The sequence below is a fragment of the Tamandua tetradactyla genome, chromosome 25 (assembly GCF_023851605.1).
Source record: "Tamandua tetradactyla isolate mTamTet1 chromosome 25, mTamTet1.pri, whole genome shotgun sequence".
In the NCBI taxonomy this organism is placed as follows: domain Eukaryota; kingdom Metazoa; phylum Chordata; class Mammalia; order Pilosa; family Myrmecophagidae; genus Tamandua; species Tamandua tetradactyla.
This window is the reverse complement of record NC_135351.1, coordinates 491,200-514,965: the sequence shown is the minus strand read 5'-3', so window position 1 is coordinate 514,965 and position 23,766 is coordinate 491,200. Positions and strand designations below refer to the sequence as shown.

The following is a 23,766-nucleotide window of genomic DNA, read 5'->3' as shown; positions in this document are numbered from 1 at the left end:
CTTGGAGACACAAAATTATTCTTAGAAGAGAAGAGGGTGTCTTGTTTATATAAGAAATTATTTTAAAGGGTGCTTTCATTAATAATTAAGGCTCTGTTAATTTTCTGAAACATAGAGAATAAGATGTAGCGCATTAACCCTTCTCTGAATTATGATGTATAGGCTCCACAGATGGGTGTACTGATCCCACATGGTCATTCATTGACTTTGTGAGATGCAGGGAGAGAAAGTGGGTGTGAAGTGGGGAAACCATTGAATAAGAGCTGTATATTTCTTAAGGAGAGCAGCAATCTAGAGACAAGTTAGAAGAACAGAGGCAAAAGTAAACAAATATTCTCTATGATAAAGGAGTTTCATGAATTTTAGCAGTCAATGTGTATAGATGCTTTAAATCTAAGTTCTTAATGACTATGTAACTGCATATCATCCATAAGCTCATATAAACTTTAGTTGATATGTATGTAAAATAGAAAACTTCTTAATTTGATCTCCGTGAACATTGGATGATGGAGGAAATTTTAAAGTATGAGATCAATTCAAATAATGGTTACTGTAACATGATGGCATGTGAGTAAAGATTAGTGAAAATGTTTTATGTATGCATCATGGGCACTGCCTAATAGAGAGTCTTATTCATGTTATGCATTCAAATGCATTTTCCTGAAATAATAAATGAAGAGCCTTCTTCTCTGGAATTTCCAGGTAAGAAAAAATAGCCATTATGAGGTGGAGGTATAGACCTTCCATTTGGAATACACATTGGTGGGAATTTTCAATCATAACCCCCCACACTTCCATCTTCTCTTGGATCCTGGGCATTTTCACACTGACCTTCATGGGAAACACTGCTATGGTTCCCCTTACCTACCTGGACACCCGGCTTCCTCCATAGCTAACCGTCCATTATGACCTCATGCTCATCCTCACCAGAGTACCCAAGATGGCCTTCAACTATTTTTCTGGCAAGAAATCCATCTTTCTGGTAGGTTATGGAACCCAGGTATTCCTTTATGTGTCCCTGCTTTGGGCCAAATATTTCCTGTTGGCTGTCATGGCATATGACCGCTGTGTGGCTATAGGCCACCCTTTATGTTGCACCATCCTCATGAATCAGAAACTATGTGTACTCATGACTGTTGCTTCCTGGATTTTGGGGTCTCCTGATAGTATCATTGTGTTTGTACCTGTCCTCTCTTTAACTTACTGTAGGTCTCTGAAAATTCATCACTTTTTCTGTGATATCATTGCCCTACTACCTCTACCTTGAACTATTTTTCCTTTGAAAGACTGATTTTCTTTTACTGTGCAGTGATGCTAATATTCTCATTTTCAATTATTATTTCCTATTCCCAAGTTCTTCAAGGTGTCACCTGCATGAATGCTGAGGAAAGCTGCTGATGGGCCTTCACCACTTGTTCTTCCCACCTGGCTGTGGTTGGACTCTACTATGAGACTGTCGTGTTCATGTACATGAAACCAGCCTCAAACCATACCCTTGACCAGGACAAAATTGTCAGCCTTCAATGCCATCCTCACCCTCATGCTGTACTTTCTCATCTATAGCCTCTGAAACAAGGTGGTTTACATGGGCCTTAAGTGGATTTTGGGAAAAGGAACTTTATAGTAACTGTAGTGAACATCTTTACAGTGTCTATTCTGGTCAGTGCTCCATACAGAAACTTGGAATTACTTGCATCAACCTATTCTTCCTAGTTTTTCTTTTTTCCCACATTTTCAGATATAAAATAACTTTTTACCCTAAACATTGTTTAATCATCATGTTTAGAATGAGCTGGACCTGGCTATCATTATAGGCAGCTTCACCTTTGTGAATATCTCTTAGGTTATTATTGTTAGCCATGAGTGGTATCTGATCTTAGGCTGCTTGCCTTTCAAGCCAGGTTTAAATGTTAAGGTTAATTGCTGCTTCCAAGAGGAGGTATTGTGCTTGATCCTCAGTATCAACTTTGTTTACTTATATTTACCTTCTAGTAATAGACTTCAGTTTCATTTATCTCTGCTGCTTGGCATTGATTATTCTACTCCTGGCTCTTCTCAACTTAATTCACAGGCAAGAAGAAATGGGGATTTTAGTATCAGCATACTGTGCATCAAATCTTGTTTTTAAATAAAATAATTCTTTAAAATTCCTAATTTTTTTTATCTTTATGGAAAGCAGATATTTAATGGCTCTAGATAATACTTCTATTAGGCATGGCTATAAAATCTTCATCTTCATTGTGTTTGCTTTTATATAATAATTATTGCCTTAATATCCAGAATTCATTTGAATAGCTGAAAGAACTATCCATATTTTTATTCACTATAAATTATACCCCAAATTATTGATCCATTACATTCAAAACTGCTGAAGATTTTCTGGGAGATCATTTAGGATTCCTGAATCTGTTTCTCACCAATTACCTTAATGAATCACTGATTCCTATACTTTTATAAGCTCTTTGGTGTATCCAAACTGCTATCATTGATAACATCTTTCATTTCTAAATCCTCTCCTTCTTTGAAAATTAAAGACTATATTTTTCTACTCCACTAAGGCTGCTTTGAATTCTTTCTACATAATTTTACTGCAATTAATTTTTTCTTTTAATTTTTTATTTCTGTATAACTGCATTTTTACTGGATTTAATCCTTCAAGCATACATATTATGGATTATAACCTGTGGCATCATTTAGAGCATTGCAACATATTTTGGGTATGTAGAATATTGTCAATGTGATGCTTGTTTCAATAAAGTCCACATACATAACTTCATCCTTTTGAAGAATACAATTAATTGTTTATTATAGTCACAGAGTTGTTCAGCTATCACAGCTATCTAATTCTTAAGCATTTTTATTGCTTCAAAGATTTCATCATTAGCAGTCATTTTCTATTCCTCCTGCCACTTGCCCCTAACAAGCACTAGTCTGCTTTCTATTTCTATGAATTTCCTATTCTGGATATTTTAGATAAGCAAATTCATGCAATAATACCATATGTGTTCCTCTGTAACTAGCTTCTTTTAGTTACCATCATGTTTTCAAGTTTTGTGTATTGTAAAGCGTGTATCAGTGCTAATTACTTCATATTATTGAATATTTCAATGTAATATAATAACACATTTGTTTATTCATAAATTGATCTACATTTGAGATTTTTTCACTTTTTGGCTATTATTAGAAATGCATAGATGTGCATTAACATTAAAATTTTTGCATACATACATGTTTCAGTTCTCGGTTATATTTTGGAATGAATTGGTGAGTCTGTAGTAACTTTATGTTTAATTTTTGAGGAAGTACAAAAAAAGATGTTTTCCATGGTGGCATCACAATATTATATTCTGACTATATAAATTCTTCACATCCTCTCACAGGCAAGTTATTTTCCATTTTTGTTGTCATTTCTGCTATTGTTTTGTTTGCTTTTGTTTTGTTATAGTCATTTTAGTGTGTGTGAAGTGCTATGTCTTTGTAGTTTTGATTGGCATTTCCTTATTGCCTATTGATGTACAATTTTTCATGTGTTTACTGGCCACTTGAATACATTGTTTGGAAAAATATGTATTCAAATCTTTTGCCCATTTTTAAAATTGGGTTATTTTCATTTAATTATTGAGATGTAAGCATTCTTTATAGACTTTGGATAGCAGATCCTTATGAGATAAATAATTTGCAAGTACATTCCTCCATTCTTCAACACATAGTTTAATTTTATTGATAGAGTACTTAGAATGACAAAATTTTTTGTTTGTTGTAGTCCAGTGCACAAATTATTTATATTATTGCTTAATGCATTTACTGTTATATCTAAGAAACCATTGTCTAATAAAAGTGACAAAATGTATTATGCCTTTTCTTCTAAAAATTTTATAGGTTTAGCTCACATTTATGTCCTGGGTTCACTTAGATTAAATTTTTGTATATGGTATAAAGTAGCATTACAACTTTATTCTTTTACATCTAGCTATCAAGTTGTCCTAGCAACATCTCTTGAGAACAATAATCTTTGCCCCATTTAATGTCTAGGTAAACTTGTAAAAACTCATGAGCATGTATATATGTATTTATTTCTGTAATCTTAATTCAATTCCATTGATCTGTGTCTCTATCCTTATGCTAGTACATCACTGTCTTGATTACTGTGGACTTGTACTAAGTTTTGAAGTTTTCCAAAACTTTTTGGCTTTTATGTATCCTTTGAACTGCCAGATGAGTATTAGGAGCTATGTCCATTTCTGCAAAACTGCAAAGGGATTTTGTTGAAGCTGTAGATCAATTTTGGGGACATATTAAACATATGCAGTCTTTCAATTCATGAATAGTTGATATCTTGCCATTTGTGCTGGTTTGAATCTGCAGTGGACCCCCCAAAAGCCATGTCCTTTCATCTTCATTCAATATTGCTGGCTGGAAAATTTTGATTGTTGCATCCTATGGAGATGCAACCCACCCAACTGCGGGGGGTAGCTTCCAAGGAGTTGTAACTCCACCCATTAATCATTTAAAAAGAGGAAACATTTGGGAGAACATCCCTTTTTAGAGCCATAAGGAAGCCACAGCAGAGCCAAACAGAATCACAAAATCAAGAGAAACACAGAGTACACCAGCCAGCGACCTTTGGAGATGAGGAAAGAGAATGCCCCTGTGGGAGTTCCATGAAGCAAGAAGCCAGGAAAGAAAGCTGAGAGACTAACTCTAACCCTTTCAGCTAAGACAAAAACCCTGAACTTCATTGGACTTTCTTGAATGAAGGTAACCTCATGTTGGTGCCTTAATTTGGACATCTTAATAGGCTTGCTTTAATTGGGACATTTCCTCAGCCTTAGAACTGTAAACTAGCAACTTATCAAGTTCATCTTTTAATAGCCATTCCATTTCTGGTATATTGCATTCTGGCAGCTAGCAAACTCGGATACCATATTTTAGGTCTGTTTAAATTTCTTTCAGAAATGTTTTCTTATTTTTGATGTACAAGTCTTGTACTTATTTTGTTAAATTTATGACTAAGAATATTATTCTTTTTGATGCTATCATAAGGAACTTGTTTCCTTAAAATCATTTCCAGTGTATTCATTGCTAATGTCAACATATTGGTTTTCATTTTCATTTTTTTATTTTTTTGGTATGTTGTATGGCAGGGTCACATTTCATTCTTTTTCCATGTGAGTATCCCATTACTGCAGCATCATTTGTTGAATTTTGTTTGTTTGTTTGTTTGTTTGTTTGTATTAGATTCTTTATTTTGTGAAGTGCATTCACCGGGAATCAAACCCAAGTCTCCTGCATGGCCAGGGAGAATTCTTACCACTGAACTACCCTTGCACTCCCAACTTATTAGTTTTTGACATGTTAATAACTGCAATTTCTTGAAATATCTATCATGTATTTAACTCTATCATATATGTTTATGATTGTATCTCCTGGAGGTACTTTCTTTGATGATTGTATAGTCCATTATTGACTCATCATTGCTTATTTCCAAATCTGTGTGTATACTATTTTTGTCCATGGAATGCCTGAGAAGCTTTCCCAGAGAATCTATACTTGTGAGAACCTGAGATAACATGAAATTCTTACAGTGGATTCCTTGTAGATTTGCCATAACTGATATTAGTTTTGAATAAAAAGGAATATTCTTGGACACAAATGTTTGAAACAGAATTTTGGAAGAATTACTATAGGCTCAAAATGAGTTGGGTAAGAATTGTTACATTGCCAGATTCATCAGGAACTCTTGTGAGAGTGAGTTTTGGGTTCATAATGAGGCAATGTGAGGACAGAAATAAAAGTCTAGATGCCTCATTGTAATTGTCTCACTTGAAACCGAGGAGTCTAAATTATATATTCCAGGAAATTATAAAATAATATAATTAAGCAAGCATTAACATGGTATAACTTATTTTAATAAAATGGTACTAATCATTTGAAAAGTATATTTTGAATTTTCATTATCCACAAAATATTTTGCAACCAGTAATTATTACTTCCAGGATTGTTTCTGGATGGATTTGATGAGAGCATACTGGACATATATATAATATTTAGTGATTCTTATATATGCCAAAATTTTTATAACTTCTTAAAAATAATTCAGATTTTTAAAGAGTTTGTTTTCTTTCCTAAGACAGAGACTAAGTCTGCCTTATTCTTTTTGCACTATGCCTTTCCATTTTTACCAAAACTAATCCTTTCTGCCAATAAGCCCACCATATGAAACCCTTAAGTGACTGCACCTCTTCTGTAAGTTTACACATAATGAAAAAAAGAGAGCTCATTGCAAAAATAACTTGTGGCTTAATCACTTTGAAAAGATCCCATATTTAGAATAGTAATCTTAAATTTCATTCTTAAAATATTGCTCTCTTACAACCATCCATACAAAAAATCCCTTTTCTTATAGTATACATTTTCCTTAATCCCAAAGGGGTCTCTAATTCATTGCCTCTCCTTTTATAATCCTTTCCTACTTCACTTACATGTCTTAGTAGCTTAGTACTTAGGACTCAATAGTCACACAATTCTATTTCCAATACTGCCAACTCTTCTTTTCCCTAAGACTACAATTGCCCAACAAATGCACAAACTATTCATTCCCATGCCCTGAGTGCTGAAGGAACAAAATTTCAAAACTTTCTTGTTTGGTGTCACTATTGTCAATAGCCTTGTTTTGGGGATCCCCAAAACTGCTTACACAATTAAAGATTCATGAGAAATACTCACAGGATTCAGTATATAGTTTTACTAACCAACAGTGATTTAGATATGATATATAGGCAGAGTCTGAAAAAATCCATGGGCAGTTTTCCTAATTCTCTTTCCATCCATGAGAGTTCACTAAGAGTGTAGTAGCTTAAGTATACAATATTTCTCTTTGGGGAAGTCCATTAAAGTCTCAATCTCCAAGGTTTTCCCTGGAGAATGGGTACACTCACCCTTAAAAAGTAAAAGCAAAACTCCAGACTGGCAGAAGAAATTCAGGTGTCTATATTTACCATATTTTTGCCCAAACATTGTCACCACATGAAGAATTTTATATAGCTTAATGCTTTATTGGGGACATTCTTTGAGCCATGTTCCCAGCCATCAGCCATAGGTCAGCCTTTCAGGAAAGATTTTCTAAGGAAGCAGATTCATGTCTGCTGTGTTAACTCTTTAATGCTTAGAATCCATCATCAACTCTTTGCTTTCCATTCTGTGCAATAATTATCCTATATGTCACTGATCATGTTGTTTGTATCCACAGAATACTTCTGTTATGGTCACCACTGTCCTCAAGACTCTTAACACAGATATGCTACCTGGATTCTTTTACCCCCATTACTTATTATGTAATTGATGGGAGAGCTATTGTCACAGAGATCCCAGCTGTCAACCAATTCTGGGATTATTTCAGCTGCAAGGAGATGCCTTACCCTTGGAGACAAACATCTAGCTGCCATTCAATGTGGAATGATAAAGGCCAGCCATATCAATCCAAGTCCTGGATTGGAAAGAGAGCAGACCAGACCCCTGGTGTATTAGTTGAGGTTCTCTAGAGAAACAACCAACAGGAGATATCTGTAAACATAAGATTTATAAAAGTATCTTATGCAACCATGGGAATGCAAGAATCCCAAATCTGTAGGGCAGGCTGTGAGGCTGGTAACTCCAATGAAGGGTCTCAATAAAATCCACAGGAAAGGCTCACTGGCTGAAGAAACTGAAAATTATCTCTTCTTCTAATTCTTAAATTGATTTGTTCACATCCACTGAATGAATTATCTCTTGTGGGAGGCTTGCCCTTAGTTGATCATAGATGTAATCAGCCACAAGTGCAACCAGCTGATGGATGGTTTAATGAATTAGACTTCTGGTTCATCAGTCAGCCACAGAATATCCTTGCAGTAATGGTCAGGCCAGTGCTTGCCTGACCAGACAAGTGGGCATCATTTTCTGGCCAAGTTGACACCAGAACCTAACCATCACAGTTCCCCCCTTGTCAATGTGGTAGCTATACACAAAACCTTGAAACATGCTTAATTTCTAAACAGAACACAATAGCAGACATATCTTTTGCCTAAAAATACTCAATTTCCTGTGTACAACAGGAAATGCAATAACTCTCTCCACAATAGGGTACAAGTCCTTGTGTTACATTCAGTCTTAATCTTGATATCTTATAACTTGAACTAGAACTCTGCTTATACAGCTCACACAGGAGTGTGGTAGACTGCTACCTGATTTACTTCTAGGTACTCCATGATCTATGGGCCAATGCCTTAAATCTCTGCATGTCAGATTAATTTGACTACTGCTTTGAGTCTGCTGTCCATTATACTGTCCACCTTGTCTATGGTAATTAACCATTGCCACATGGGTTTTGCAAACTCAGTATCAAACCATCCTCATTGTGATAAAAAATTCTAGCTCTGTGATAGCTGTCACCACAGTAATATCTGACCTACAGAGTAGAACTACTGAACAGCTCTTCAGGGATAATGGAGCTAGTCTCATAAATTTATTCCTCACAATTCTGGTAAAAGGTGTGTCTTCTGCACAATCTTGGTATGTGTGAGCATGTCTTTCATTCACCTTAACATTCCAATCTCTCTAAGCCTTTGGATCCCCTCATCAACATTATACCAGGGATGCTCTGGCTTTTTACCTCAGGTACTGTTGGCTAACTTTTGATCCATGTTTCAGCAAACCACCCATACAAACTGTTAATGTCTTTTCTATCTCCTTGAGCTATAAAATTGGATGAAGTTTAGTGGGCCCATATCAATAAATTCATCTTGATCCATCTTTATATTCCTTCCACCATTATCCCATACCTTTAATATCCATTCCCACACATATTTCCCTGATTTCTGTCTATATAAATTGGAAAACCCATGCAGTTCATTTGGAGTATAGTGGGCCCCTCATGGACCACATGTTGTATCTCACCTTTAAGGTCCTTTTGGGAATTTAGTACAATTATAGGTCTGGAAGAAAAGAGAGGTGGTTGGGATGGTACATGAAAAGAATCAGAAGTGTCTTTCAAGCCACAGGGCATTCCATTGCAGTTTCATCTGGTGAACTAGGATTAATCTCTCCAGACAGAGGAATGAGGACTATTTATCCAGTGGACATTACAGGTTTAGCAGGCACTGAAATGTTAATCCCTTTAGGTGGAGGTTAGATGGTGGACTCGTTAGGGTAGACTGGAAGGCTGGAAGTTGTTTCCTCAGGACAGGCTGGAGTTTGGGTGGCTGTTTCCTCAGAGCAGTTCATTAAATGTCTATCTAGCAAAGTCTCAGCAGAATCCATGGATTCTGCCATTATACTCAACCCAAATGTACCCATTTCAAGTTTCAGGATTCCATTATTTTCCAATCAAATCTTTACTTTAATAGCAGATACCCTGAAAGTTTGTGAATATAGTTGGCATTGTAAATCTGCTACTTGCACAGTCAGACTCTCGGTCTGACTTTCAGAGATCTCAAGTCTTTGACTAGAGGAAATAAAATTTTCTTTTAAGGAACATATAGAAACTTTTACATCTTTCATATGGCATTTAAGTTGTGAATTTGAGACCTCCATCTTATTTTTGTCCCTCATAACTGTATCCAGTGTATCTAAGAACAATCAGCCAACTTAATTACACTTCTCAATTCTACAAAACTCCATTAAGGTGTCAAAAACATCCTCCTTCAGAGCCTTGCCTTGTTTAAGTGTACAAATAACAGAATCAAATGATGACATTTTGTGTGTCTTTATTGTCACCTCATGCCATGGACTCTCAGTGCCATCTTGTTTATTAGAAACAGAGTCATTACTGCCTTTGAATCTAATCAGAATACAAATCTAATTGTAAAAGCCACATTTAAGATCCCATTTCTCAAGAAGCACTCCTAATATCCAGCTGTATTATTCAGGGTTCTCTAGAGAAATTGAACCAACAGGAGATAGCTGTAAATTTAAAATTATAAGAGTGTCTCATGCAATCAAGGGAATGCAAGAGTTCTGAAACCATGTGTCAGGCTGTGAGGCTGGTAACTCCCATGAAGCGTGTCATGGTCAGGTTCATGTGTCAACTTGGCTAAGTGGTGGTACCTGTTTATCTGGTTGGGCAAGTGCTGGCCTGTCTGTTGCAATGAGGACATTTCATAGAATTAAATCATGAGCGTGTCAGCTGCATCCACAGCTGATTCCATTTGTAATCAGCTCAGGGGAGTGTCTTCTACAATGAGTGATGCTTAATCTAATCACTGGAAGCCTTGTAAGGAAGATTCAGAAGAGACAGGCACTCTTCCTGCTTCGGCCGGCGAGCCTCTCCTGTGGAGTTCATCCAGACCCTCCATCGGAATCGTCAGCTTCACAGTCTGCCCTGTGGATTTTGGACTCTGCATTCCCATGGTTATGTGAGACACTTCTATAAATCTTATATTTGCGAGTGTTTCCTGTTGATTCTGTTTCTCAAGGGAACCCTAACTAATACAAAGGGTCTCAGTGAAATCCACAGAAGAGGTTCACTGGCTAAGAAACAGTGAAACTTCTCTCTTCTACCTTCAAAGTCTTCAACTTTGTGGATCATATCCAATTGATTAGATTATGTCATTTGTGAATGATGTGCCCTTAGTTGATTTTAGATGTAATTAGCCACAGTTTCAATCAACTAACTGAAGATTTAATAAACCAACCTTCTGGCTTATCAACTAGCCAGAAAATATCCTTGCAGTAATGTTAGGCTAGTGCTTGACCAGATAACCATCACCTGGCCAAGTTGATTCCAGAACCTAATCATCACACATGTGATGGAGACATTTGTGATTTTGTGCCTGAATTTCTTTTTTCATTTGCACTATTGTAATGGGATGAAGTTCCCTACAATTCCTATCAATATGTAGCAGATATCTAGCACTGAATCAGAGGCTATACAAAGTTTTCTCCCTCCAAAACATCATAAGCCTTTTCAGGATATACAACCATTTCCCAGTCTCATCAGTGGATTGATAAATTGGGTTGTTGTGACATTATCCAGATGGAGGGTCAATGAGTCTGATAAATGAAGAAATGCAGTATAGACCCATGTTAGCCATAATATTCTCCCAGCGTTTACCATTATGGGCTGGTATAGTCCAAGTGGCATTGAATCCTAAGGAGGTTTGATCAAGTAAGCCCAAATGTAGTTTGGTAAACACTCCCCTAAGAAACTGGATACTTAAATATCACCTAGAAACACAGAAAATGTTATGACTCACAATAAGGAGGTAGAAATGGCAAAATTAAAGTGGAAAACAGTGGAAAAGGGAATTAAGGGGCTCAGAGGCATAGAAATGTTGGAGTGGATATAATACGCAACAGCAGACTATTAATCAGGCGATTATATTCTACACAAAGTTTAAGAAATTACAACATTTATCGAATTGGACTAATAAAGGTGGCATCAGCATCACAATAATATTCAGTGAAGGCAGCTCCTCTGGTGTTAACTATAAGAAAGGCCTTTGCAGAATTAGGTTATCCTGATAGCAAAGGAAATGATAGATCATCAAAATAATAGAAGACAAATGACTACACTAAAAGATCAGATAATTATAATTATCATAATGAAAGGCTAAGTTGAAAAGTGCCCTGGGGGGGGGGTCTGACACTTAAAGAGTTATGGGAAAATAATAATAGAACTTGGCATTCCTAAGGACAAAATAGATGGTCAGAAATACGAGTAACATTTAGTTTGGACCTTTAAATAAAAGGAGTTGTTCCATTTTTACCTTGCTTGTTGAAAGTTAGAAAAATGCATTAATCCCACTCAAATATTGAAGAAAACCTGTAAAAACTACAAAACCAGAGTGGTTCTTGAACACATCAGAGAGGTGAGATTGTGTGACCAAGTTGCCTGAAATCCAAGTTGAGTCAACTTCCCTCAAAACAGTAGGGAGAAACAGGGATTTCAGGTCGTTTCAACAGGGAATAGGAGGAAGTTATGTCAGCTGATATAAGAAAGCTGTTGCAATTTTTACGAACTACTAAAGGCTGATGAAATGGGTTAGCATGATGACATAGAATATATGGGAGCCTCAGAAACAGGGGTGCATGGATTCACTTGCTGTCTTGCTTCTGGGATCTTCCACCAGGTGCTCATATGCAACTGGGGGTGATTGGAGGAATCACAGAGGAAAGGAACACCTACTACTGCTGCCCCAACCCAGAACTCCACTCACATTGAACAAAATTCCTAAATTGGACAGATATGACAAAAAGCTACTAGGAGAAGGACAGAGGACCAAAACATCAGTCCCCAGAGGACTGATTTAGGGGCACAAAACAATCAGAGGCCTAATGTAGCCCTGCTGTTTTATACAAAGATCAAGGAAGGAGGGTGCATGGGTAGTTCAGTGGTAGAATGCCTGCCTTCCATACAGAAGACCTGGGTTCAGTCCCCAGTTCATGTACCTAAAAAAAATTAAAAATCAAAGAAGGATAATTTTGTAGTATAACTATATCACATGCAATATTGTTCCATTCTTAAACAATAAATTATTTATTATGCATTTGAAATTCAATTTTAACATATCCTTTATTTTATCTGGCAACATTAGCCTACATTTCTATATCAATTGCATTGGATTAACAGCTACTGTTTCTGGGAAAGGAGCCAGAAAAATCTCTCTCACAAAAGCCTTGCCACCATTGCAAAGTGGAGTTTGTTTCCAGGAAAAGCAAAGGAGGGAGCAGGAATGTGGAAGGGTGGGAGTGATGGAACTGATAATCTGAGAACCAGGCACTCAAGGTTTGCTTTAGGCTGATTTTATAAGGAGACAATAGAAAATCCCAAGTACCCCTACCAACCATCAGCATAGTAAAACACGAAGCAAGAGGCAACAGCAGTTTATAATTGGGAGAGGAAAAGGTGCATGGAGAGAAATCTCTAGTCTGTTGCAGGTATAGAGAGAGTCAGGAAGAAGCTGAGAAAGGAGTATTAGAAAATCTCTCCTGCACCCCAGTTCACACTTTAATAGAATAAAAACTAAAGGTTAGCCATTACAACAAGAAAACCTGACCCAGCTGAACACTGATTGATTGATTTGACACTAAAAACAACAGCCTGGCAGAAAAGAAAGCAACCCTTTGCTTGATACTGTTGACGTCTTGATACTGTTGACGACCGTCTCTAGTGTTCTACACATGACATATGGAATTCAAATAAAAAACACAAGACTCCTAAATATCTAGGAAAAAATAACTCCCCATCAGAGATAAATCAAGGAAGGGAAACAGACTCAGAAACAATACAGATGTTGGAACTATCAGACAAGAACTTTAAGCAGTAATTAATCAGTTAAATGACCTTGACAGAAAGGCAATGGCAAGTTAGAATGGTAGACAATTCCAATGTCAACATTAAGTCTATGATAAACAGGAAATGGAAACCCATAAAATGAAAAAAGAGGGTATTAGGGAAGACAAAAACTTTATATGACATCATTATCGGATGCAGTATCTCCAAAAAATCAGTAAATTTTGAGGCAGGTCAATAGAAGCTACTCAAACTGATAATTAAAGGAGAAGAAGAAGAGAACACTCAGAGCTTTAGAACTTTATCAAACAACCTAATATACTGGTATTCGTATTCCTGATGGAGAAGGGAGAGGGAAAAAATGTAGCATGATAAATAGTTGAAGAAATAATTTCCAGGAAATTTCAAAATGAAGAAAAAATGGCAGCTATCAAATCACAGTTCTAAGCATAATGCACTTAATCTGTTATAATGCAAAGTTAAAGAGAAAATCTTGCAAGTAACCAGAAGAAATAAGACATGTTGCATGAGCACCTCTTTAAAGTTCTGAAAGAAAAGAAAAGGAAAAAACCCTCTACTCATGAACCTATACTTAACAAAAATAATCTTTCAAAGATGAAGGTAAAATAATTTTTCAAACTAAAAGTGAGAGTTTATTACCAGCAAAAAAAAAAAATCAAATAGAGTCTTCATATCAGAAAGAATATGAGAGCAGACAGAAATCAGGGTCTACAAAAAAAAAACAACTAAACAAAGGTCTTCTGAAAAGGAATAAATTCAGGTATATACACTCAATTTCCTTTTCTAATTTTTAATCTGAGGTATAATTGCCCCCAAACACAAACAATAGCAATTATTGCAGAATGCATAACATTATAGAGATAAACTACACGACAACCATATCACAAGGGATGGGAAGAACAAGCAGATGTATATTACTGTAACTTTCTTATGCTATATCTGAAGGGCCATAATGTTATTTGAAAACAGGCTATGCTAAATAAAATATGTATATTGTAAATGTTATGGAAACTGTTTAAAATTAGAAAAGAGGTATAACTAATAAGATGATAGGGGAAATAATTTTAGAATTTTTTTCAGTAATCCAAAATCAGGCAAAAAAAAAAAAGGAGAAAAGGTGTAAGGAGCACAAGAAATAGGAAAAAGTAGTAAGTGGGTAAATTTAAATCCTACACTATCAATAATTACCATAAATATAAATCATAAAGCAACTCAATTAAATAATAAAAAATATTCTAGAGGATAAGATCAGTTGTGAAATAAAAGCTTGGAATTTGTGATCAATTTCTTGGACTGGGTCAGGTTTCCAAACTGGAGATCATTGGCTGAAAGTAGAGGATTTTGCTCCCAGGAGAAAGTGCCTGGCAATGACAAGGGAGATGTACATGGTAATTATTTTCTCAGTTCATCCCAAACCTATTACACCCATGTATTTAATTAACTGTGCATTAGGAAAAAAAGAACATGAAACATTTTGAAATTATTAAAATATCCTAGTTAATATTGAAACTCAGAGAAAAGAAGTAATATTGTGCCCTTCAGTTAGAGTGTGTATAAAGGCCAAGTAAGAAATGGAGTCCTGGCCAAAGTCCAACTTAGAGGGCACCCATTAACTGGGTTTGCCCAGTAGTATTTTCCCATTCCACAAAGATGTAATGGAATATACATTCTTCGTGGTGGGCAAAATCAACACATTATTGTTTTTCTTTGTTATAGAACCTATGGGTTTACAGAACAATCATACATAAAAAACAGGATTCCCATATACAACCCTGTTATTAAAATTTGCGTTGTTATGGAACATTTGCTACGTTTGATGAGAGCACATTTTTATAATTGTACTATTAACACAATGAGTCTTTGTGTGTTAAGAAACTTGGAGAATTGGAAAATCAAATGGAAGTCTCTTAATTTCCCTCCCAATACCAGCTAGATCAGATGATAAAAAAATTGTTGTAACAGAGCAGGTAGTAAAAATTAGAAAGATTCTTAAAGATTGAGATATTATCTGTCCAGTATGGTAGTCAGTTGCTATGTGCAATTATAGAACACTTGAAATGTGTCATATCTAACTGATGAAACAAATTATTATTTTAATTTATTTAAAATTATTTTAAATAATTTTATATTTAAATAAATTATAAATACAATTTTTAAAAATAATTTATTTAAAATTATAATTTCAAGTAGGGGCAAACAATTTTTCATTGAAAACTATCATTTTGGTCTGGATTCATTTTACTTTAACTGTGGTGTCATTAAGGTATTATTGTTGTTTTTTAGTTTTCATGCCAAGATGGATATCTTTTATTATTACACTTAAACACATCACTGATCTATTCAACACCAATAGATAGTTAAAATATTGTTTCTACTCATAAATGTAACATAAAATGTTTCTCTTTGATAATTTTATTCTGACAGCATAGTTATCTGTGCTAATAAAATTAAAATATATCAAATTAACATACTTATTTGAATATATTAAAATTTTTTATGTAAAATGAGTAAGAGCACAGTACGGTAATTTAATTCAAGGTCTATTTTATCTTTCTGAAAAGAATTTCTAAGTATCAAACATTTAGTTTTAATCTTGGTAAATGATTTTCCTGCTATTACATCAACTATTATAGATTTATCAGAATTTTCTAATATGAGATAAATAGTTCCCCATTTCTTCAAGCCACTAGGTGATTCGTATTGAATATAGATATGATCAGTTTAGTGAAGTAGAATCCTCAACAAATGTCATGTATACTGTTGTGAAATTTATTCTGCATATACCTGCAAATACTATAAAATCATAGCCAGTTTATTCAGCTGTTGAGAAGGATGATTGAGTTGTGAAATTTTCATGAATTGTTACTGTAATGTTAACTACAATTAAAGTTTTTCTGAAAACAAAGGAAATATATTCAAATATGCAATTATCAAACAATAAATGGCAAGGCAATTTATATTTTAAATAGATTGTTTTTCCTTAACTGATTCCTCAGTTAGGTCATTGCTTGTGTATAGAAACATTACTGATTTTTGCACATTAATTTTATATCCCACCACATTGCTGAACTTGTTTATTAGTTCATGTAACTTTGTTATAGATTTCTCAGGATCTTCCAAGTATAGTATCTGTTGTCTGCAAATAATTAAAGTTTTACTTCTTCCTTTCCAATTTATATGCCTTTTTATTTCTTTGTCCTGCCTGATTGCTCTAGCTAGAACTTCTAGCACAATGTTGAATAATAGTGGTGACAGTGGGCATCCTTGTCTTGCTCCTGAGCTTAGGGTGAAGACTTTCAGTCTCTTTCCACTGAGTCTGATGCTGGCTATTGGTTTTTCATATATTCCTTATATCATATTGAGGCAGTCACCTTTGATTCCTATCTTTGGGAGTGTTTTTATCAGAAAAGGTTGTTGAATTTTGTTGAATGCTTTTTCAGGATCAATCGATTTGATCATGTGATTTTTCACTTTTGATTTGTTCATGTGCTATATTACATTAATTGATTTTCTTGTGTTGGACCACCCTTGCATTTCTGGTATAAACTCCATTTGGTTGTGGTGTATAATTCAATTCAAATTGTTGGAATCAATTTGATAATATTTTGTTAAGAATTTTTACATCTATGCTCATTAGGGAGAATGGTCTGTAGCTTTCCTTTCTTGCAGCATCTTCACCTGGTTTTTGTATTAAAATGATATTAGGTTCATAAAATGAATTCGGAAGAGTTCTGTTTTCCTCAACTTTTTTTTTTTTTTTTTTTTTTTTGAAAGACAGAGAAGGAAGGAAGGATAGAAGGAAGGAAGGGAGGAAGAAAGGGAAACATCTTTAAACATTTTCTTGTTTTTATTATATTTTGTTTGTTTGTTTGTTTTTTTTTTTTACATGGGCTGGGGCCGGGAATCGAACCGAGGTCCTCCGGCATAGCAGGCAAGCACTCTTGCCCGCTGAGCCACCGCGGCCCGCCCTTCCTCAACTTTTTTGAAAAGTTTGAGCAGGATTGGTGTTAGTTCTTTTTGGAATGTTTGCTACAATTCCCCTGTGAAGTCATCTGGCCCTAGGCTTTTCTTTGTAGGAAGATTTTTGATGACTGATTGAATTTCTATGCTTTTGATTGGTTTGTTGAGATCTTCTATTTCTTCCTGAGTCAGTGCAGCTTCTTTGTGTGTTTTCAGGAATTTGTCCATTTCATCTAAGTCATTTAGTTTTTTGGCATATAGTTGTTCATGGTATCTTCTTATAATTTATTTTATTTCTTCAAGGTCAGTGGTAATGCATCCCTTCTCATTTCTTATTTTACTTATTTGCATCCTCTCTCTCTCTTTTTCTTTGTCAGTCTTGCTAGCGGTACATCAATATCATTGATTATTATTATTTTTTCTTTCTATTGTTCTTCTGTTCTCACATCCATTTAACTCTGCTTTAACCTTTGTTATTTCTCTTCTTCTATTTGTTTCAGCATTAGTTTGTTTTTCTTTCTCAAGTTCCCCCAGGTGAGCAGTTAAATCCTCAATTTTTCCTCTTTCTTGTTTTTTTGATATAGGCAGTTAGTGCAATAAATTTCTCTTTCAGCACAGTCTTTGCCACATCCCATATGTTCTGATAAGTTGTATTCTCATTTTCATTTGTCTCCTGATACTTACTGACTTCTCTAGCAATTTCTTCTTTGACCAACTGATTGTTTAAGATTGTGCTATTTAATCCCTATATATTTGTGAATGTTCTCATCCTTTGGTGATTATTGTGATCCAGGTTCATTCCATTGTGATCAGAGAAAGTACTTTGAATAATTTCAATGTTTTAAAACTTATAAAGACCTGTTTTGTGCCCAAGCATATTTTTTACCCTGGAGAATGTTCCATGAGCACTAGAGAAGAATGCATATCCTTTTGTTTGGGGTGCAATGACCTATATATGTCTGTTAGGTCTAATTCATTTATCAAGTTGTTTAACTACTCTATTTTCTTGTTGATCTTCTGTCTGGTTGTTCTATCTATAGCAGAGAGTGGTGTATTGAAGTCTCCTACAATTATTGTTGAAGCATCTATCACTTCCTTCAGTTTTGTCAATGTCTGCCTCATGTACTTTGGACATCTTGATTGGGAGTATGTATGTTTATGAGTGTTATAACTTCTTGGAGAACTGTCACTTTAACATATAGTGTCTTTCTTTGTCTCTTAAGATGCCTTTACATTTAAATTCTATTTTGTCAGCTATTAGTATAGCTACTCCTGCTTTCTCTTGCTTACAACTTACATAAAAATCTTTTTCTATACTTTCACTTTCAATCTATTTGTATCCTTGCATCTAAGATGGGTCTCTTGTAAGCAGCATGTAGCTTGGCTATACTTCTTAATCCATTCTGCCAATCTGTATCTTTTATTTGTGAATTTAGTCCATTAACATTCAAGTTATTACTGAAAAGGTGTTTCTTGAATCCACCATCTTATCTTTTTAATTTTATTTGTCAGATCTGTACATTCATTTCCCTCTTTCTTTTTTTAACTTTTAAGTTACCCTTACCAGTACTCTTCAATTTTGTGCCATCCTCCAGACCTCCCTCTCCTTTTTATTTCTCATCTGGCAGAATTGCCTTTAGTATTTCTTGTAGGGCCTGTCTCTTGTCAAATTCTTTCAGTATTTGTTTGTCAGCAAAAATTTAAATATCTCCCTCAGTTTTGAAGATCAGTTTGGCTGGGTACAGTATTCTTGGCTGGAAGTCTATCTCTTTCAGGATCTTAAATATATCATACCACTGCCTTCTCACCTCTTTGGTGCCAGTTGAGTAGTCTGAACTCAGTCTTTTGTGGTTTCCCTGGTATTTAGGAGATTGTTTTTCTCTTGCTACTTTCAGAATTTTCTGCATCTCTTCAGCATTTGACAGACTGATTAGTATGTCTTGGGGAAGGCCTATTTGGATATATTCTGTTTGAAGTTCATTGGGCTTCTTTGACTTGTGTATTTATGTCTTTCATGAAGGTTTGGAAGTTTTCTCCCTTTATATCCTCAACTACCTTCCTAGCCCTTTGCTCCTTTTTCACCTTCTGGGATACCAATGACTCTTATATACGCATGCTTTGTTTTATCTATCATTTCCCTGAGATCCAATTCAAATTTTCTGTCTTTCTTCCATGCTGTGTTCTGTCTTTTTTTTTTTTTTTAACATGGGCAGGCACTGGAATCGAACCCGGGTCTCTGGCATGGCAAGCGAGAATTCTGCCACTGAGCCACCATCACATCACCCTCATTTGCTGTTTGGAGTGTTAAAAATCAGTCATCCTGTCTTCTGTATCACTTATTTTTTCTTCTTGTCTCTTCAAATCTGGTGTTGTGTGCCTCTAGTATGATTTTATTTGGACAACAGAGTCTTTAATCTCTGTGATATCTGCAACTTTTCTCTTTATTCTTTCAAATTCCTCTTTATGCTCCTCTACTGTCTTCTGCTCTCTTTATGTCATTAAATCATACCAGTTCTTTTATTAAGTAGACTTGTATGAACATCTTTGATAAATTGTTCCAACATCTGTGTTTCGTCTGGTATTTAGTTCAGTTGTTAGGCTGGGCTATATCTTCCTGCATTGTGATATGCTTAGTGATCTTTTGTTGTTTCATTGCATGTAAAGATCTTGAATGATTTACTTTGGGAGTGATTTCCTTCAGTAGTCTAAAGCATTGTGTTTGAGGGATGGATGCGTAGTAAGATGCAGGATATGGGGTGGGGCACAATAGTGCAGGGATGCATTGCAATGCAGTTATAGGCACAGGTTGGGGATATTATTCTGGTGTTTGTGAATGTGAACACCCAGTGGCCAGGGACAATGAAGCTGTGTGGGTGCACAGGTCTGAGGGCATAACCCTGGTGTGCACTGGTCTAGGGTGTGGGGCCCTTTGTGCATATGCACAGAGCCATGGCAGCAGGTCAACAGTATGCCTTCAAGGGCTGGGGGTGAATGCGACTTGGTTGCACAAGTCAGGACTTTCTGAGAGCTCTGAAGCATGACTGAGGGCCATGTACATATGTGGGTCTAAAGGTACAGTAAACTGATGTTCCCAGAGCTGAAGGGCATGACTGGGGACTGAGTATGCAAGCAAGTGTCTAAGAGTGCCATAAACTGGTGTGCAGAGCTTGGGGGGGGGGCAGAATGAAGTTGTGTGACACTATGGGTGGAAGGTGGGTGTAGCCTGGGTATGGAAGAATGAACCCACAGCCTTTAAGTGCTGGTGACAGCCTGCAGGGAACAAGGTGGGGGGGGAGGTAGTGTTCAGGAGAGGTGCAGGATAGGTGGGCTGGGTTGCACTTGGGGTGGGGTGGATACATGTACTGGGGGTTGGTGGGGCATGGGTGCTTTGAGTGCAGGGAGGGAGTGTTTGATGGGGTTCAGGTGCATGGGGTGTGGGGTGATGGGGTTGTGCTGGTAAGGGTTGTGTGTTCAAGGAGTGCAGTATAGCTTCCTTTCTGGTCCTTGTCTCCCCATCCATACTCTCCTTTGGGCTCCATGCTTGCATGTTAGGCTCTGGTTCTCTGCTTCTCAGTTCCTCAGCTTTTACAATGAGTGTCACCCTAGATGCTATAGAAGGCTCTCCCAGGTCAGTTGCATTCTTGAATTGCCATCTCAACTGCCCTCCCATACCTTTTCTGACTATTCCTTGGATCAGGGCTGAGCTAGATCTACCCTATTCAGATATCTTCCCAGAACTCCCAAGGCAGTTTATATTTTGTCATGGATATTGCCTCATATATGAACAAGCTGACTTTGAAGCTCCAAAAGAAGGAAAAGCTTATTAAAGTCATAGCTAATACTAATAAGTAAATGTGTATATATATTATATATAATATATAATATTCAGAAGAAAACCAGAAAAGAAATTAGTGAGTCCCACTGATTAACACTACAAATTTAAATGTGTTCTTGCATTAAAAAGCCTCAGTAGAAGGAGTCAACAAATCCAAATTATATATATATTATATATATAAGTATAATTATAAGTATATATACTTATAGGTATAAGTATATATACCTAACTTCAGAGCTTCAAAATATATTAAACAAATACTGACAGATTTGAAAGAAGGAATTGATGGGTCTACATTAACAGTGGGATGCTTTAAAATACCACTCCCAATAATGGGTAGAGCACCTTGTCAGAAGATCACTAAAGCAATAAAGAGGTATGGGACTCAAAGGATATACTAACCCAAGAACTAAAAAGCATACATAGAAGACTGCACCCAACAAAAACAGAATTCACATTCTTATGTAGTGAACATAGATCATTTTCCAGGATAGACCATATGTGTGTGTGTGTGTGTGTGTGTGTGTGTGTGTGTATGTATAATTATTACATCTTCCTGTTAAATTGACCCTTATATCAATATGTAATGACCATTTTTGTCAAACATAACTGCTTTTAATTTTATTTTAAGTCTATTTTATATAATATTAGTAGAGCCACCCAGCTTTCTCAGTTACTACTTGCAAGGTATATATTTTTTACATCTTTTCACCCTCAGCTCACTAGTATCTTTGATTTGAAGGTAAGTCTCTTGCAAACAGCATAGAGTTGGCTCATGTTTTTTTTTTTTATCCATCCTGCCAATATTTGTCTTTTGGCTTGAGAATTGAATCTATTTATATTTAAAGTCAGTACTGATAACATGGACCTTTTCCTGCCATTTTGAAATTTATCATTTAAGTCTTTACTTGTCTTGTCCCTAACATCTATTAACGCTTAATTTTATATTTATTTGGTTTCTTGAGTAAACTATATTCAGTGCTTTCTCATTTCTATTTGGATACCTTTTAGTCATCTATTTACCTTATTCTTACCCTCGGGTTAAAATGTAACATTTTAAATATATAACAATTTCATTTGGTTTGGTACCACTGTTTTAGTTCTTTAAAGCTGCCAGTATACAATATGCCAAAAATGGAACAGCTTTTAAAACAAAGAATTTATTAAGTTGCCAGTATACTGGTCTAAGACTGTGAAAATACCCAAATTAAGGCACAAACAAGAGATTACCTTAACTCAAGAAAGGCTGATACCATCCAGAACACCTCTGCCAGCTAGGAAGGCATTGGCAATGTCTGTTAGTTTTCTTTTCTCATTTCATAGGGCTTACTTAGGGGCATTTCCCTCCTGCATCTCCAGAGATCTCTGGCTGTGTGGCCTCTCTCTGCACTGTTGGCACTGAAACTTTTTCCAAAATGTTTCCTTCTTAAATGACTCCAGTTAGCAATGCCACCTTGAGTGGGTGGAGACCCATCACCATAATCAAAAGGAGCCATCTGCAATTGGGTTGGTCTCATCTCTATGGAAACAATAAAAAATGATTCCACCCCACAATATTGAATGAAGATTAAAGAACATGGCTTTTCTGGGGTCTACAACAGTTTCAAACTGACATACTTACTTATTTCAATAGCATGCATATATAAATTTCCTTTAGACCTCTGTTTCACAACTATTGTTTTTGCACTTGTATTACCATTAATATCTTTGTACATTTATCCAAATACCTATATTTATTATTAATTTTTATGCATTTGTATCTTTGCACATGTAGGATGTAAGGAATGGGGTTATATACCAGACAGTGCAATAGAGTAATACTGGAATTATATTCATGCAAATGGTTTCTTTACCACAGGTCATTATTTCTTTATGCTTCCTTGAATTATCGTTTGGTGTCCTTTCATTTCAATCTGAGGAACTCCCCTGAGCATTTCATATAAAGAAAGTTTGGTGTAGTGTGATCTTTCTGCCTTTATTTATCTTAGAATCTGCTAATTTCTCCCTCATTTTTGAAAGAGACTCATTGAATAAAAAATTCTTAGCTGGCAGTGATTTTCCTTCAGCACTTTAAGTATTTTAACCCACCACCTTCTTGCTTCCATTGTTTCTAATAAGAAATCAGAATGCAATCTTACTGGGATTCCCTGCATGCAACATACTGCATTGCTTGTGCAGCCATCAGAACATTCTTCTTGTTTTTTGTATTCAATAGTGTAATCCATATATGATGGAGTGTATTTCTCTTCATGTTTTCCTGTTTGACATTCTCTGGGTTTCTTAAAACTGTATATTGTGTCTTTTGCTAAGTTTGGGAAGTGCTGTGCCTTATTTCTTTGAGCATTCCTTCTGTCCTTTTCTCTTTCTTCTCCCTCTAGGGCTCCCTTATCACATAAATTGGTGGGGTTGATGGTATTCCCTAGCTGTCAAGTTATTTTAGTTTTTAATATTTCTTTTTTTTTTTATCTTCATGCTTCTTAGCCCAACTAATTTTATGTGTCTTATGCTCAAGTTCACTAATTCTCTTTCTGTATGCTCCGTTCTGGTCTTAAACCCCCTTGGGCATTTTTCTTTTTCAGTTATTGTGGTCTTCAACTCCATGTAGTTCTCTTTGTGTTCTTCTAAAAATTTATATCTTTTAATTTAGATTCTCATATTGTTCATTCGTTGTTTCCATGAT

At 35.7% G+C, this 23,766-nt stretch overlaps 1 protein-coding gene across 1 annotated transcript in view; it reads left to right on the top strand.

Annotated features, from left to right (window-relative positions):
• Positions 1–772: 772 nt before the first annotated feature.
• LOC143668728 (olfactory receptor 14C36-like) overlaps positions 773–23,766 on the top strand; it is a 39,268-nt gene continuing 16,274 nt past the window's right edge. Inside the window, exon 1 of the mRNA XM_077143281.1 lies at positions 773–982. The gene's annotated coding sequence lies outside the window, so the exon portion shown is untranslated. The remainder of the gene's footprint in view (positions 983–23,766) is intronic.